General features: G+C 46.1%; 1 long non-coding RNA gene across 1 annotated transcript; it reads right to left on the minus strand.

The window, feature by feature from the left end:
* Nucleotides 1–3,430: 3,430 nt before the first annotated feature.
* On the minus strand, nt 3,431–16,842 carry LOC138068711 (uncharacterized). The gene is made up of 4 exons (XR_011143417.1): nt 16,610–16,842; nt 13,467–13,591; nt 3,706–3,912; nt 3,431–3,483 (listed from the first exon to the last, which is right to left on the minus strand). It is a non-coding gene; the product is annotated as an uncharacterized lncRNA (long non-coding RNA).
* Nucleotides 16,843–17,118: the final 276 nt, after the last annotated feature.

Genomic DNA, 17,118 nt, shown 5'->3' on the forward strand with positions numbered 1-17,118 from the left:
GCTGGTGGTTTGATTTCCTCCGATGCAGATAATAGGTTACAGGCCTGTCTCAGGAATCAGTAGCATGAGTAATACTGTTGTATCAGTCCGGTTTGCACCAACAGGTACAAGGGTGGTGCTTTCCTTCACTGATGCTTGCGTGGCTCAGAAAAAAAGCTGAGGCCGTGGCTCAGATCTGGGAGGGAGAGTGGCTGCTCACCGAAGCACAAATATAGCAGGTCTCGAAAGGCTGAAGAGAAATCCTGAGTATATTAGTGAGGAGTAAAGAGGAGTAGAAAACAGAAGTAGAAGAACAAAGCTAGAAGACTGACCAATTATACATGCTAAACAGGAAAGTATAGAGATTACTGTTTCCTGCACAAGGGCTGTATGGTCATTAGCAAGGGATCCAAGAGATTACTGAAATAAATTGAAGCTGCTCTTTTGACCTTAGAAACAGATGCATTTGAGGGTTTGCTTTCCAAAATATAAGGGAACGAATCCTCACTATGTGGTAAAACTGAGTCTTTCAAGTATACAGATAAACCTGAAAATACCAGACATTCAAGAAAAAGTTTAAAAGAGTTTAGAAATGCAGCCCACGATGAGATTATGAAATTAGCTGAACAAGAAAACACCATTCTCATAAAATATTAGAGGTGTCTCCCCTGAGTCTATCTGCAACTAACATCCCAGCAGTGAGAAATACGCGATGTAATCTAAAGCACCAGGATGCTCAGTCTTTAAAATCATAGTAATTTAACACCTAGGACCTTTGCACCTGAGGGCACCTGGCGGCACGTGAGCCGGGGGATGGTGAGCCCAGGCACTGACTTCCAGCAGGGCTTCCCATCGGAACTTTTCTGATAATGTCAGATTTTTTTTGTTTTTTTCTAACCTACCCATTTATTTACAAACCTGAACGTGGGGGCCTAAATTAATCTGTCAGTGTTCCTCGCGAACGGCGAGAACATTTAGACGATTAGCCCACTGCCAAGGGAAATCTTGGGATCATTGTCGTCAGCTCTAATGACAATCCAATATTAAGGATGCTTTTGGAATAAATAATCAATGAGACAGTGGTTTGAAATGACCCAAGGACTTTCCAATTCAGTGATTTAATAACACAGTAAGTAAAAAAATAAATCCTAGTAAATACTAGTGGCCTAGAACAGAATCTGCCCAAAGGAGTTTTCTAATATTATTTTTGTTTGCTTGTCATAATACATTTTGGCCACATTTCCTCCTTTTTGTTCTGTGTATTATATGAAAGATGAAAAAAAAGTTTTGTATTCATCTTGAGTTTATCATAAGCCTTTTTTCCTCGCTAGTTAACTAGACAGACATTAAAATACAAAAATTTAATTAACTGACAGAGCAATTTAAGCCAAGTTTGAAAGCGGTTCCTCTAACAGTGGCTGGGTGCCTGGAGAAGCAACAAGGAGAAAATCCCTTACTTGGCAATGCATTTAAGTTTCTCTTTCTTCTTTTGTGCAGCAACGAACCTTTTTGATCTCGCTCTTTTGTAAAGTAAATCTTCATCAGATTAAATATGAAGATCCCTATCAGAAAGCACTTGGCTTTGACAAGCCTGACAGAGTCCTGTGTTGCTTGCAACATGATAATGGTTCGCACTGGAATGAAAAGGACTTGGATAATGAATAAAGAATATTTTAGTGGCATGACTCATAAGTAATACAAAGGCAGCTCTGGCAACGTCTGTACTAATTACAGACTAGTTGCTATGTTGCCGCAGTCGTGGATATTAACTGTGTGGGATGCTGAAATGTGTGGGCAACCTGCTAAGCCTGAGCTCAGCTCCTCACAACTCAAAACCCTGTCTAGCCCAGCTGGAAAGTGGGCAATGCATGTAGGTGCCTAAATTCGGACTGAGGGTGACTAAACGCGTGTAACTATTTTTTAATTTTGGCCCTCTTAGCCACAAACTTTTTGAGTTGTCAGAAAATATGGCCAAGATTGTGCAATGCATAATTTAAGAGACGCCGGTCCCAGTGCCTCATGTTGCTCTGGGTCCGTTCCTGGTCGCACAGCACCACTACCTTGCAGCCCTTCCCCACCACTTTGGCACGATCAGCTGGACGGAGCAGCAGCCGCCACCTCGCAGACCTCTCCTGCCTCAACGCAAGCAGGAGATGCTTGCTCATCCTTCCAGGCTTTCAGGGCATGCGAAGGTGAAGGACAGCCTTGGGCAGGGAGATGTCAACGTGACTCATGTCCGCACTTCAGTAAACCCAGGGCCAGAGGTGGAATTTGCTCCAGTCTCCATTTCACCAGTTAATGAGTTGGAAAATTATCCAGGCTCAATTTTGTGTTTCCTTTAAGGGTCTTGCTTTTTAAGTTTGGCTCATTACTTCCCTGTGCATCTTCTACCCTTGCCCACTCCTTCTCTTTCTGTCCTTCAGGCTTAGAGGATTTCTTTCCTCTTCTTTCTGAAAATGAGAGACCCTCTGTCCATTTTAGGGTGTGAACACACAGAATAGCAAAAGCTGCCCTGTCCTAACAGTACTACGGGAGCATCTTACAGATGAAGATTTCTGCACTTAGGTGGTGTGTGGCGAGGAAGGCAGCCCTTGGGCTGGGAGACCTGTGCACAGAAAACACATCCACGACTTTTAGTTACCCACGACCACTATCCGATGATATTTTAAAACCATCTGAACCGTGCTGGCAAGCTGACGGCTCACGGACCATGCCAGGGAAGGAGAATAGAAGCTGCAAGTGACATTTTGGGAAGCAGGGGAGGAGGGTGCGAGCCGGTTTTTGGATGAATGTCTCCAGTAATGGAGCACTGAGAGGGGACAGAAAATTCCCGTGGCGCTGGGGCCACCTCTTCTAATCAGTCTGATGCTGCTGTAATGCAAACAACATTTAGCCTGTCATGATTCCCCATGTGATGCTCCCCTAGATTCCCTACCACTTTGTTGCCAATGTTCAGGTGAAGAGAAATTGGGGTAGCTCTCAAACAACACATTCACAGCAATGAGAACAAGCTGCTGGCCGCCTGCGTTATAGTGCATTTGCTTTGGCACAAGCTCCCTGCTTTGTCCAGTGCCTTACAAAGCTGCTGAATGTAACTAAAGCCCAGCTTCATGTGAGTGAATATTCATGGCTTCGTGCAATTGAAATTTGTGTATCATTAATAATCTTAAGAGCACTTACAGCATTGCTTTTCTCCTAAAAGATATAATGGTAGGTATTGTGGGAGGGTCTTGTCCCTTGAATGTAAAAACTGTAAGCAATACACAATGCCCGTGGTGCTGTTTTGTGTGCTTGGGTTTGATTTTGCACAAGACATTAAAGCAGACATTACCTTAAATATTCACGAAGAAATGTCAGCACCAATGAAGAAATGCAGGAGGATGGATGGAGGTGGGCTCTGCATAAATCATTTAAGGCCACGAGGCATGAATAGCTATTCTGGTCGCATCGTCCTGGGTAATATTAGTTTAATTATGTGATTTGAATCTTGTTCTTAATGGTAACCTGGAAAGAAAACAAGCTCTTCTGCTTGAAAACACAGTGGCTTAGGAAACCTGTTTGACAGCTTGCCATTTCAAAAATTATCATGGGATTTACATCAAATAGCCTGGTGGGGAGAGCAGCTCTTTTCCCCCAGCACGGCCAGGCAGGGCAGCCCTGGCCGCTGTTCCACTTTGCTGCAACTTTGCGGTCGTTACGGTTGAGAAATGCTGGAGGAAAATTTACCCTGCGGCATTCGGATGCACAGCTGAAGCTGCTGAAGTCTCAGCAAGGATACTGAAATCAGCCTCGCAGCGTCCCAGCTCGGTTCCTGCTCTCCTTTGGTCCCAGCACGAAGGGTCTGAGCTGAGCTCACAGCAGCAAAGAGGGGCAGGTACGGCCAGTTAATCAGCTCACGTCATCTGGGAGCTAATGATAGTTCTGCTCCACTGGCTGGAGGGAAGAAACGAAACAAAGCATATCTCAATTCTATGTAGTTTTATTGACTTAAAAAAAAATTAGCATAACGAAACGAAGCTTGGATACCAAGGGGAGCTGTGCTTGGTGGACCACAGAATTTAAGCCCGCATACCTCAAAAGAGAAAGACGCCTTGTACCCTCATGTGACCTCAAAAGCCTTTGCCTTGACCTGTCTTTGGGTACTTTAGCACTTCATAATTTCAGAAACACCCGACATGTTTTAGCACCCAGGAACACAGATAAGGCTTGAGAAGGTGATACATGTACAGCCAAGGGTGAATTCTGCATTCCTTTCATGCACCGTGCAGCTGAACTGGTGACGGTGCTCAAGGACTTTAAGGTGACAGGCATGTTAGGTTAAAAAAAAAAAAAATCACTTGAAAGAAGGTTTCTGAGGCCTTTGGTTTCCATACAAATTCACGTCTGCCTTTGCTTTCTGTGGCCTTCCTTAAGCCTGAACCGCTGGCTCAGCTTTGCTTTACAGTTGGCTTTGGTATAATGCAAATGTGATAGAGCTGCATTAGCAGCTATTTAACTTACTAACTCTCAGGTAAGTCAGTCAGACGCACTGCAGGTAACCTAACTCAAATCGTGCAAACTGCTGCGTCTCACTCACTAAACCACCTCCTGCTCGTCCCCGGCACGGGGAAACCTGCCATAACACAGTGATTGTGCAGCCGCATCGGAAAGGTTCGCTCCTACCCTCTTCGCTCATCTTTTGGCGGTGCTGTTTTGTTGGCCTTTGTCCCTATACGCATACGCTTTATTTTCTCAAAAACACCATGCCTTGCAGCTCCTTTGCCTTGTGTACCTGGTTCCCAGGTTCCTTCTTTTCTGGCTAAAAGCAGCCCTGTCAGTGGCTCTACTGGTGTTATTTCCTCTTTGCTTGCTGCTGCCCTGCTTGATTTTTGCATCTGAAGCTCACTTAATATACACAATTTGGTTTTGCTGGTTTGCGCTGGATAATGTCGGATACCTGCACAGTCTCACTATCTGAATGTGCTCGATTAATGTACCTTATATCTTTTCTTGCCTTTTCTTGTCCACAGACTTTGATATAATGATTTCTCTTGCCACAGGTATTGCGTATGACTTCATACACAAGACTTTTTCCATTACCATATTTTTCACCACTGTACTAACAGGTCTTCCTTTCCAGTCGCTCCCCTCTTCTATGCTTTCCCATGCATTGTAGTGTACTTTTGATGGGCTGACAGCATCCCTTCCTTGTATTTTCGAACTTTTCTTGCAGTACTTGAAAAAGCGTATTTGTGCCTGCATTTCTTAGGCTCTGTATCAGGACACAAAATTTCCTCTGACTCAACATACACAGTGGTAGAGCTGGCCTGCCTTCTTATGTCGTCTTTCTCCCACCATTTACAGGAAATCTGTAAGCAGCTCAAGGATAAAGAAGGGAAAAAGATGTCTAGGCTTAGCTCAGGATACAGCTGTGGTACGTACTAGAATTAGCCTGGTAACTCATTCTGTCTTTTGGGGGAAATTGTGACTCGGTAACCAGCAACGCTATGGTATTGCTGCTGTGCTCCAGGCACCCTGTGCAAATCTCTCTGCAGTATGCCAAAAGTGAAACATTATTGATGCTTAGCCTGGGGGTTGTCTTTGCTATCCAGGATGCTTAGCCTGGATAGCAAAGAATACCAAAATTATTTGGAGAAATAGTGATGAAAGAGCAGAGGAGCCATGTGAGTGTCTTACTTAAAGTTGGAGGGAGCTGGGTGGCTTGTGGGATGAAGGATGCTGGAACTGGGGCCAAAAATTCAGTCTGGGTACACAAGGGTAGGAAGCCTGTCATTCTCTATTAAAAGCTCTCACTTAAAAAGCCACTTCTATCTGTGATGTTTGCTGACATAGGAGATACCAGGTATCATAAATTCCCTAATCCAGGTAACTAAGCAAAACCAAATCATCTTGAAGATACTGGATTTATGTCTCAGCTAGGGAGACATCTGAAAAAGGCACACGTATTTAACAACAACGCTTTGAATTTTGTAATGCCTGGGATAATTTTATCAGAGGAGGATTTATCTGGGGATGCATTGCATTAGCCTAGTGCTGTGCAAGACATATGGAAATTAATAATGGATTAGATTTCAGAAAGCTTATAAAAAGAGCCTTGCAAGACCTTTCACCTTAAAATCGTTCATAGCTGAGCAATCCATTAAAATAAGCATGGAGGTAATCCTCAGCTAGTACAGTAGCAAGAAATATGCTAGTGATTAATGGGTTTAGGTTACTTACTTAACAGTTTAATATATAGCTGTACGGAAAGTATCTCTGATAATGGCACACAAGGCCTAACTGTTGCAAGAAAAGTTGGATGTCAAGTTGTGAAAGTTGGGCACTTTCTGAATTGCACATGAGCTTTGCTGGATGCTCTGCCAAGGGATTGCAGCCCCCGGCAGGAACAGGGGTCTCCCAGGAGGCCCCCGTGCCTGCCTTGTATCCTGGCACAGGTGCAGTTGCTGCAAACAGCCCAAAATCCCCAAAGCAATGGTGGCTTCGGAAGCGCTTTGGCTCTGCTTGGAAATGCGCGCGGGCAGACGAGACCCCCTCCGCTGCACTGACGTCCCACGTGCGACACGTTGTAGGACGCGGGGAGGCTGCCGGCACGCGCGTGTCCCTGGCGGGGTCAGGGCCATGGAAAGGACACTGGGTTTTGTTTTTGCAGCGGCTTTCACAGCGTCAGAGCAGATTATCCTGCCGAGGCAGTGATCTGACAGTCCTGTCTACATTGCTTTACAGAGCCTGGCTGCGTGATGTCACCCAGCATGATTTTCAGCGCTGGAAAGAGGAACTTAATGGTGGAAGTGCAAATCAGATTTTCCTGTCGGACACTCATAGCACTGGAAGCGTGTGGTGCTTGCTGGCTCCGCAGGGAACGAGATCACTGCGAAAAGATTCATTACCAGTGATGACTGCTGGAATATATCTGTCTGCGTGGGAAAACATTGCCAGCAAGCTGCATTTGGAGCTGCAGCTGAGCGGCTTAATGCTGCCGAATAGGAGTTCCTCCGGTAGCGCAAGGAAAAGTCACTTCCCCAGCGAACTGCCTTGTGCTCCATGGCTCCTTCTGCCACTGGTGCAAAAAACAATTTGGCATCTCCAGCTTTGCTGAAAGGGAGAGCAAGGATGAGGTGGCAGCTGCTTGTGTTTGGGCCTCATTCTCCAGCCAAGCTGGATCAGAGTCACAGGATGGCAGCGCCCGTCCTCTTCCTTACTAGACTAGTGCCCAACCTCTGTTAGAAGGGGCGTTAGACGAGCTAGAAGCTCATCCTTTGGCAGTTTTTTTTGATAGAACAATCTTCCCTTTAGCCAGCTGGAACAACAACCATTGCTCGTCTGATACAGGTCTCCAACTGGACGTACACAGCTGTTTTTTGTTCTTTTTGAAATAATTGTCCAACTCCTCTGCCCACCTCTGACATGTAGCCTTAGTTAAAATAGGAAGTGCTGCTAATTTCAGTCAATGCCTGTTCAGCACAACACACTTCTACAGTATTTTTCATCACTAATCATAAAAGCTATCTGTGTGATCATTGCAAGAATTGCACTAACGCTGCTGACCAGCTAAGGCTGTTCCTCTTGGCCACGGTGGCTGCAGGAGTGAACGGGGGGCCCCTGGGCCTGTATCATGCAGCAGCTTTGAGAGCTTGCTTTGCCTCCCACCTTTCTCTTCCAGATGTCAGGTGCTAGTGAAACGTGCCAGGCTTTCTGAGGAGTAATCAGATCAATCTGAGCAGAGAACAAGCTGTCATAATTCACTATGCTAATGAAAATTATGATGACATCACAACAAAAAAATCCTTGCCAATCTAATCATCTCACAGCACCATGACACAAAGTTATTTAAAGGCTAATGTTCTCGGCAGCATGTAAAAGCTACCAACAATTTCTGAAGGTGATTAAACATCAGAGCGAAGTGGAGCTGTATGGAGAATTTAGCTGTTGTCTGGCGAGCATGCATTCCTCTAAGCACCAGCATTATTCATACTATGCTAGAGAAAACAAGTTCAACAAAGCATGATAGCAGAAAGCGTAGGGAAAAGTAACCTCTGGCCAGAGAAGTGCTGGGAATTCACTGTTGCTGCCATGCAACATTTCACTAATAGTGATGTAAGTGGGGATGCATACTCTGTTTGCTAATATTTAATTTCCTCACTGTGGGTCATAAAGTTTGACTCAAAATTAATTGAGGAAAAAAGGGATTAGAGAAACCTTCCGAAGACGCACGTTCCAGACTTTTCACGGTGTGTAAGCCTAGGACCCATGCAGAGGGAAAAAGAAAGATGTTGCGGGTCCCCCTATCTCCAGCATATAGTCATCACCATGTGCGACCAATATTTATTTCATTATCTTTTGCAGGAAGCGTACGGAGGAAAGAATCCACAATAGGTGCATCAGGGAAAAAGCATGAACTCACATTAGTTTTAGAGAGCTGTAAGAACTAGTTTGTGCAATTTGATCTACCTCAAGCTCTAGCCCCAGCAGTGACTCATGAAACAGAATGTCAAACTACAGTAAATTCAAGGAATAGACACAGCATTAAGAGACTGGAGGAAAACCGAGATGAATGTGAAAGCGGGCAGTCAAAAAGAAAAAGAACAAGCAGCAAGGTTGGAGGGAGAAAGGAGAGGGAACAAAGGGAATCTGAGGCAAGGAGAGCAACTGGAACATGACAATATGTTGGATTCCACAGAAATCTTTTAATATTTCGTTATATATTCTCTGTTCCCTTACTCGGAGGTATTGCTTTTCAGAAGAAATTTAACTTGAAAAGGTATTTGCAAGGAAGAATAGGAGCCTCAGGTAAGCAAAGGGAGAATCCTGCTTGAATCAATTCCTTTTTGGCTCTCAGACAAGGCCAGGGGAATAAATACTTGAAAAGTGCAGCAATTCACAACTTGCACTTGCCAGTCAAATAAAAATCCAATTTCTGTGTTTCTATGAGGTACAGAAATACAGTATGTCACATCAAAGTACAAGGCACTGCTTGCACTTCTTCCAGAGCAGAGGGGTCCCCAGGCCTCGCAAAGAGCCCTTGATACCCTCTAGCATCTCCAGAAGCTGAGGAGGTGATGGCAGAAGACTGAAAAGAAAAACCATGGAAATCTGGGAAATTCAGGCTGGGCAGCAGCTGAGGAAAGGCTCCAGTTCCCAGCAGCTCTCAGCATCCCCCTCAGTGCTCGACTTTGCAGGCTGCCATTCTTCTCTCACAGATATCTGGAGATGCTAGCACTCAGTCTGTACGTGCTGGGAAGATTTTTAGTCTGATTTCCAAAAGAAATGAGGTGTTTGTGATTAGTCTAGCTTTTTATCCCGGTACCCATTCCCAGCCATCCTCTAGCCAAGTGTGACTGCATGGATTGCCATCATCCAAATTTCACCAGCTTAGGTTTCTCTGCCGCGCATTCCCCAGTGCTCCCAGGTCTAAGGTGCTGACAACGGCTCTTCTCAGAGTCATTTCCAGTCCAAGAAATCTCAGTAAGTGGGAGAAACGCATACAAAGACAGCTTTAGGGGTTTCAGACCTGCTCAGCTGTGTGCCTTTCAAGCGCCTCATGGACACTGGAGGATCAACTGCACGCACATGATAAGCTAAGCATCTGTATTTATAAGGCGTGAGGGCTCTTTTTATTGCACAACATACTAAGGCATTTACTGTATATTTTTCTCCTTTGATCCAGAATCACTGTATTTGCTTTCTTGGGACTTTAAACCTCTCATTCAGTTGAGGTGAAAAGAATATATCTTCCCTCTGCAGAAAGGCGTTAAATTGTCTGCAAAGTTGTTTTGCTCAAGCTGCAGCCTTCAAGAAATGCATGCGTGTGCCTGGAGCCAGCGCATGCAAGGCAACGGTAAAGACTGGCGAGAGCATGTAGCTCACTCGCTGGGTGAGGGTGAACCCCGCTTCATGCCAGAAATGCCTGTTTTTAGATCCATTGGCCACAGGGAAAAAATTGCCAAGGTGTATGGAGATTTTTGAGAGAAGAGTTAGTTAAGCATCATTGCACACACTGTCTGAGTGGCTGAACTCTGTTATACAGTGTTGGGAAACTCCCCTACAGGAAAATCCTAGGATTTAACCACAAAAGAGGGAAAGGCTGCATTTTTATTTTGAATAGCATGAGTGGGAAATGCAAAGAGGGGAAACCTTTTCAGAAGAACATCAGGCATATGATGGGGCTCTTCAAGCCCAGTCTTGCGTCTTAAACGCAGCTTGCAGGGTTAACAAAATCTGCAGACGGCCACCCTGGGAGTGCTGAATCATTACATTTTACATAGTCCTTCGCACTGTGAAACCTGGATGGGTCCCAAGAGGGAGTAATCTGGAAATAAAAATGTGTCTGATCAATAAAATGAAATGGCTTGAAGAAATCTGAGTTTAGAGCTCTGTAAGTCCTAATTGGCTTTGCAAGCATCTGGGGTGACCTTGCCCTTGGCAGCTTAGCTGTTTTACTGGTGCGCAGGGTTATTGCAAGGTAACATGAATGCAGAGTGGATTCCTGGTGCTCTTGGCAGCACAGAAGACGCTAACTGCTGGTGAAATCAGGAGAAAGGTCTGCAAAAAAGGCAAAAATGTCCCAACGGCACCCCACAGTCAAAGCTTTTCCTGCCTAGCCCCATTCCTCCTTAGCTTTGCCCTGGGATAAGCTGAAACCTCCCTCCCCACGTTGCCTACATTTCTCTGTGGGCTGGTGTAGACTGGGCCACACTTCCTCGGTGCTTCACAGTCCCTCAGAGCCAGCAGGATCGGTGCTCCCTCAGTGCCCTGCTCTTCACCCGTAACGCCGGCTCTCCGCACGCCGGCTCGCTCCCGAGCGTGGCGCTCGGAGCAAATCCCTTGGGAAGGGCAAGAAGCCAAGCTGCGGTGGCGAGGGGTGATGCTGCCTAGTGCCTATTTGCGACCCTGATTGCCAGCTTCTTCATGTTTTTCAGCGCTGGGAGATATAGATGTACAAACAGCTAATGCAGGAGAGCTAATAAAAAGGCGAGTATAAGTATTCAAACAGCACAAACTATTTAAATAAGGAAGTTAAACAAAATTCATCCCAATTGGCTTTCAGCTCTCAGCCACATGATCTAAAATTCAATTTGAGTGTACTTACAGGATGGTGAAACCTCCGGAGGAAATGGTTCTCTTTTCACAGCCACTTATGTGGATGGAATAAACTTTGGAGGTTTTACAGGGGTTAGCCAGCAGCGACAGGCCGTAAAAGCACAGAGATCTCCTTCCACAATTGCCCTGGTCTCCTCTAGCGTGCAGACCTGGCTTTTCAACGGTACTTCGACAAAATAAGTGGAATTCATGGGCTGAATTACCAGCACTGGCAGAGGGAGCTGGAAACACAGCAGGCTCTAACACCCCCTTTGGCTTCTCAAACCGTCAGGTCTGAACGGGTTTCCAGCGATGCCCCGACTTACCCCAACGCATATTTTGAGTCGCCTGGCACGAGAGGAGCAGAAGCTCCCGGCAGGGTCCCCCGTTTGCCTGAGACCACAGAAATGGCTGCAACAGGGGTTTGTACCCAAGAGGGGATCGCCTCTTTGATCATGCAACTCCGCCACGCTTCTGCTGCCGTAGTTAGAAGTCTGCATATTTCATTACCTGTATTTTGTAACCCGGCATGGAAAACTCACTTTGGGCTAAAATAGGACATTTTCACCTTGTAACGTGGAAGTCACGCCCGTGTCCATTTTACGACTCTCACAATACAATCCCAAATGAGCTTTCGGTTGCCTCTACAAATGCTTCTAAATAAAACACGAGTGACCATCGGCAAGTTAACGGCCACTGGTGCACCCAGGCTTACGTGCGAGGACCCAGACAGGAACAGCCCCGGCTTTTCCCCAGCTCTGCGCTACTGCCCCTGGGGAGATGCTGCAGCCCGCGGGGCCGAGGCCGGCTATGACCCCCCGGTGGCTGTAAACCCCAAAAGTGAGCAGTTTTCACGGGGCCACCGCAGCTCCTATGGGAACACCGCTGGTGACAGCCTCACGGCTTGAGTTCGATTCGACAACACGGTAGCCGCAGCTCTGAAGCTTGCTGAGCCACGGGAGCGCCAAATTGCCAGCAAAGGCGTGGAGATCACCTTTATTTGAAGTTTCACCAGGAAAAAAAAAAAACAAAAAACCCTTCACTTTTCTACAGCTCTGGCAATAAATCCACAGATCTCTGACGGCAAAAAAGGTAACTGATGACAATCTGGGGCGATACTGCACTGGATAATCTTATGACATGGTAAAATGGGGTCACCTCCTTGTAACGTACTTACAACTTCCTCAGGATAAACATTGGAGAATCCACCACATTTCTTTATATTTTTCCCTTCCTATTAAGCTCCTGGCTGCTTCAGTGAGCCCTCTGTACACGGCTTGGTTGCAGACCGCTGATCTGTAACTCTCGGCACTATGATATTGTCATTTCTCAAGTCCCGTCCAACTCAGGCTGTAACTTTTCAGGAGCAAAGATGGATGCCATAAGCAAAAGCCAGGCACAGGCTAAATTTATCTCAATTTATCCTGGACAAAAAAAGTAACCAAGAACACCTTGCTGAAAGCAAAATACACTGCTTGAATGAATTTACGATAAGTAATAAAATACAGCAGGGAGAGACCATTTACTGTAGGGGAAGAAAGTAATATATGATGCCAGTAAGTTATTTTAAAATGATGCTATTAAGCAAGCATAAAGGTGATTATTGCCTTTTTTTAGGCATTAAAGTTATATTTATAAGACAGCTGGTGGTTGACATCTACCAATATAAAAGAGCCATTTTTAACTTTTCCCAGAAGAAGCTATACATGTTTTATGCCACTCCCAGGGTGGTGCACACCGTCTAGGAGCAATAGCAGAGGGCCAAGGCAGGCCTGCAGCTGACATGAAGGCAAGCTCCATTGTCCTCAAGACCATGCTGTGAACACAGAAAAAATAAACGTCTCAGAGAAACTGAGAAACTGCTGAGACAGGACCAGGAATTAAACCATTTCTTCTCCCCTCAGTCCTCAGCCTGATGCACAAAGTTATCCTGGTGCCAGCATGATGAGGAACAGCAGCACCAATGTTGCAAGCTAGTACTGTCCAGCCAGCACGGCCTTTTTACAAAAAGCATAGATTTAGAAGGGAATAACTTTACATGATGAGGCACCCGTAGATATTTCATAGATATTTGCTTCAGCTGTTTGCGACCTCGGGTAGTTTCAGAGAAGCCACTTAGGCTGACTTTCAGCTCCATAGCCCAAAACGCCAATCCACTTGCCTCACCACCCCTCTTCCCTAGTCTTGGAGGTGCCCAAACAGGGCTCTTCGACTCCCGTTGTCCACATTTCTGCCAGGCATTTCTGTACCCGTCTTTTTTTGAAATGTAGGCACTGGGAATTGCAGAGAGTATTCCAACATCTCTTGCACGACACCAGCAGCACTTCCCTGTCACTGCCAGGAACACTTTACCTGCCACAGCAGGGTAAACTAACTACGAACCCCTGCGATTTCCCCCAGCCTTTTCCTACCCGATAGCAGCCATGGAGCTGCAGCTCCTGGGGACAGGTGATTGCAGGGGAATCTCAGCAGCTTCTTCACTCCCCTGACAGGCTCAGAAGACAGCCCCAAAGCGTGCTCTCTGAAGACTTACATACTAGAAGACAAGAAAAAATAAGAAGTAATTCACCTAGGGTTAAAACTCATAATTTAAGTCAATATCATGATTTCAGAATATTTGGGCTTGGAAAGCAGTTTCGGATCAGAACGGCCTCCCATAAGCCCCTGGCAGAGGTTGGGGCGGGAGGAGGTTATCCAAGAGGCATTTGACCTTTCTGTCTCTGCACAAGCAAACGCTGGTGTGATTTCAGTGACCTAGTCCCAGACAACCGCAGGATTAGGCTTAGTGGTAACTATCCTCTACAGCAATGATCCCTCAGTGCAGCAAGGTTTAAGCCTGGCTGTGCTGGGGAGACAGGAGCAGCCTGCAGCCTCCGTCAGGAGCACACAGAGTTCACTGCCAGCAAATTAATTACAAAGGATGCAGAAGCCTTAATTCCAGCTAGTCCTTCAGGTTCCTCCGGCTCCACGGCTTAATGGGAGGATGTCTTGACAAACGAAATCCCCCAGAACATTGATCAGCTGGAGGCAGCGCTCATCCCATTTACTGATCATCATTGTGTTGCTCTGACTCATCTGCATGCGTTTTATATAGCTATTTTCAAACAGAAGCCAGGCTGGAGTTCATTTCAGAAGGTGGTTTTCCAAGGTGGTTAATTCTGCCAGCTGCAGCCAAATTATGGCGGGGCAGCCAGTACACGAGAGGGGCGCAACAAAAATCTCCTGCTCCATCTTAAGCTCTCGTTCTTGTGACTATTTCACATTTGCGAGGGTCGAGCAGCACAGCTTCTCCGTCGCAGCTCTGTGCTCTACTACCATCCAGGAGATCCAGTTTAGCAACATCAAAGTCAGCAATGTCCGAATCCCTGGTGAAATTACCATTGGCTCCAAGGGTTTCTGCATTTAAGCCAGCAGCACCTTTCCCGAGACCGTCAAGGAGAGGCTGAGCTCTGGCAGTACAAGGCGGAGAGGACCTTTACTCTCCCGACAACGCACTCCTGCTCATCACACTTTCTGTATCCACATTATAAATGTTATTTTACAGTTAAACTCTCCCCATCAAAGCTGAAGCATCCTTATTAGATTATTTAGGAAAACATACATTACCAGATTTTAATTTGTTGACAAGAAGGGCAATTTAAACACTACCTTTGGAGATAATGAAATTGTACTGACTCTAAGAATGAAAGAGAGGACATGAATACCATGGAAACTGTCACCAGCAAAAGCCATAATATTTTAGAGAGCTAGTGTGTCTGCCTTTTAAAATACCCAATGCTTTCTCTCTCTTAAGACAGAAACAGAAAAAATATTGTTGAAGCTGCATGTGATGCTGACGGAAAACAAAAGACTAAATCATGGGTTGCAAAGGTTGTTTCCTTTGGTTTTTGTGCCAGCTGGATAAAGGTCTCCAGCACTGGCATCCTGAAGTGCCCTGGAAGTGGAGAGGCAGGATGCATTTGCTGGAAATGCCAGAGCTCATTGAAGGCAACTATTCTCTCCAGGCACTTTCCAGAGGAAAGTTTATTTCTCCAGAGGCCTATTGGAAAAACAATTCAAAAAAAAAATTGCTTCCACCTTTCCTTCCAGTGCTGCAGTGTTCACTAGCAATGTTGCATGCTGAAATGTAGGGCCCTTATCATATAATCGCAGGAAGAACATAGCACCTCTTCACTTCTCTCCAGAAAGAGCATTTCTTTTCCATCAAGTGACAGAGGAATTATGTTCCTGGCAGCATTCAAAGAAGCTTGCACACATGGCTCACCGCCTGCGAGCTCAATGGGAAGACGCCACAAATCCCCACGCTGCAGCAAAGTCATCCTCCTGCTCAAGCTGGGGACACCGGGCCAAGAACAAACCACGCTGAAGCCAGTGCCACCCTGGTTACACACTCCAACACCAGGAAAAGATAATGCTAAAGTTGAAGACAAACTTATTTTTTGGTGGTAGATATACTTTGACCTTTTAGCTCGGGAGCAGAAATGCTGCCCTATAATTATGCCTGAGCTGCGCTCCGGATAGCATAAAGCCTGGTATGCCCATGTCTGCTATTAGATGCTTTAATGAGGAGGTCAGTGTATCCTGCATCAAGGGATTTGTACGTTAACTGGAGTGGCGTGTGTTAAAAGGACACGTGAATTAATGACATTATTTATAACCCATCTCATTTTCAGACGCAGCTTGATGGCTCTGACAGCCACTAATTCTCTTAACCAGTTTCCTTTGCTGGAAATAAAAATGCTCTGCTTCAGCTGTGATCTGTTAGAAGAATGCTCCTGTTGTTATTGTTGTTTTTTAATGCAAAAAGCTTCTTTCAAAGAAAGGCTCCATGACTGCATGACATAACTCCCCTGAGTCCAAGTCTCAGATACAATAATATTCATGTTGAGTCTGCTAAATGAACAATGAACAAATTACATGCTTGATTCCTCCTGCTTTGCCTTACTTTTTAACTCTAATATTAGATTGCTATAACTGCTTTTCAGCTCCTTGTGCACGTTATTAATGTGTGCGTTGCTATAGAAATGCAGAAGTCAACATATTGTCCCACAGGTTTTAGAAGAAATTTGCACCTCCTTTTATTTTGGTCCCCTTCCTTCACACGAAAATAGGAAATCGTCATATGACAAATATTAAAGCCTCAAGTATGATTATGGCCTGTTCCCCAAGAGGCTGTACCAGCTCCAGCCTTGCTCCTGTCTTTCCAGCCCCATCACCTTGTCTTTCAGCTGGAAGGGGGAAACCGAGGCCTGATCATTCCTCTATGGAAGAGGAGCAGAACAGCACTTTTTTCTTCTCCAAATAACTGGCAGAATTCTGCAGGAGCCCATGTCAGCACAGGCTGCTGGGGCAGCCGTGGCCTCCCCGCATCTCCTCCAGCCAGCCCCACGGAGCTGGGGGGAGAGGGAGGAAAGGCCCCAATGAGTAGAAGGATGAGTGGGGCTGAGGGTGGAGGAAGCTTGTCCTCAGCCTTGAGCAACACTTTCCTGCTCCTGGGAAAATTAACACAGGGAATCAATTAGCTCTGAGCATAAGTGAAAGTAATGGGACTTACCAGGCACCAAAGCTGTTTCGGTGACGGGAATGGAAATGCATTCATTATGCCTGATGATAACGCTAATAAAGATCCTTCTCCAGAGGTGTTGTCCCTATGCTGCTGGAGGATTGATGGAAAGTGTTTGGAGATGAGAGCAATAGCCCCATTTGCCTGCCAGCGTTGCACGTGCCAGTTGCTGCCAGCACCACACACTGGCACTCCGGTCCCGCTCCGTGAGTGGGAGAAAGGCTCAAGCACAGGCACGTATTTGCAGCACGAAGCATCAGGAAAGGAGGAAGGAGAACCTAGCGCTTAGGGCAGGGGTTGCCTTGGCACTGCAGAAACGACAGGCGAACGCGGTGGTCAGTGCTCGGCCAAGTCGGCAGCGAGGGAGCCCAGGCTTCCCAAGGGCCTCTGCCCAGCCAGGGCCCTGTGCGGTCCTCAGCATGCTCAGCCCCACAGGGAGCAGGAGCAACAGCTCCCACCTTGCTGGTAGAGAAACCTTTTTTGCAGCCTTGCCGGTGCTA

Source organism: Struthio camelus, chromosome 11 (assembly GCF_040807025.1).
Source record: "Struthio camelus isolate bStrCam1 chromosome 11, bStrCam1.hap1, whole genome shotgun sequence".
NCBI lineage: Eukaryota > Metazoa > Chordata > Aves > Struthioniformes > Struthionidae > Struthio > Struthio camelus.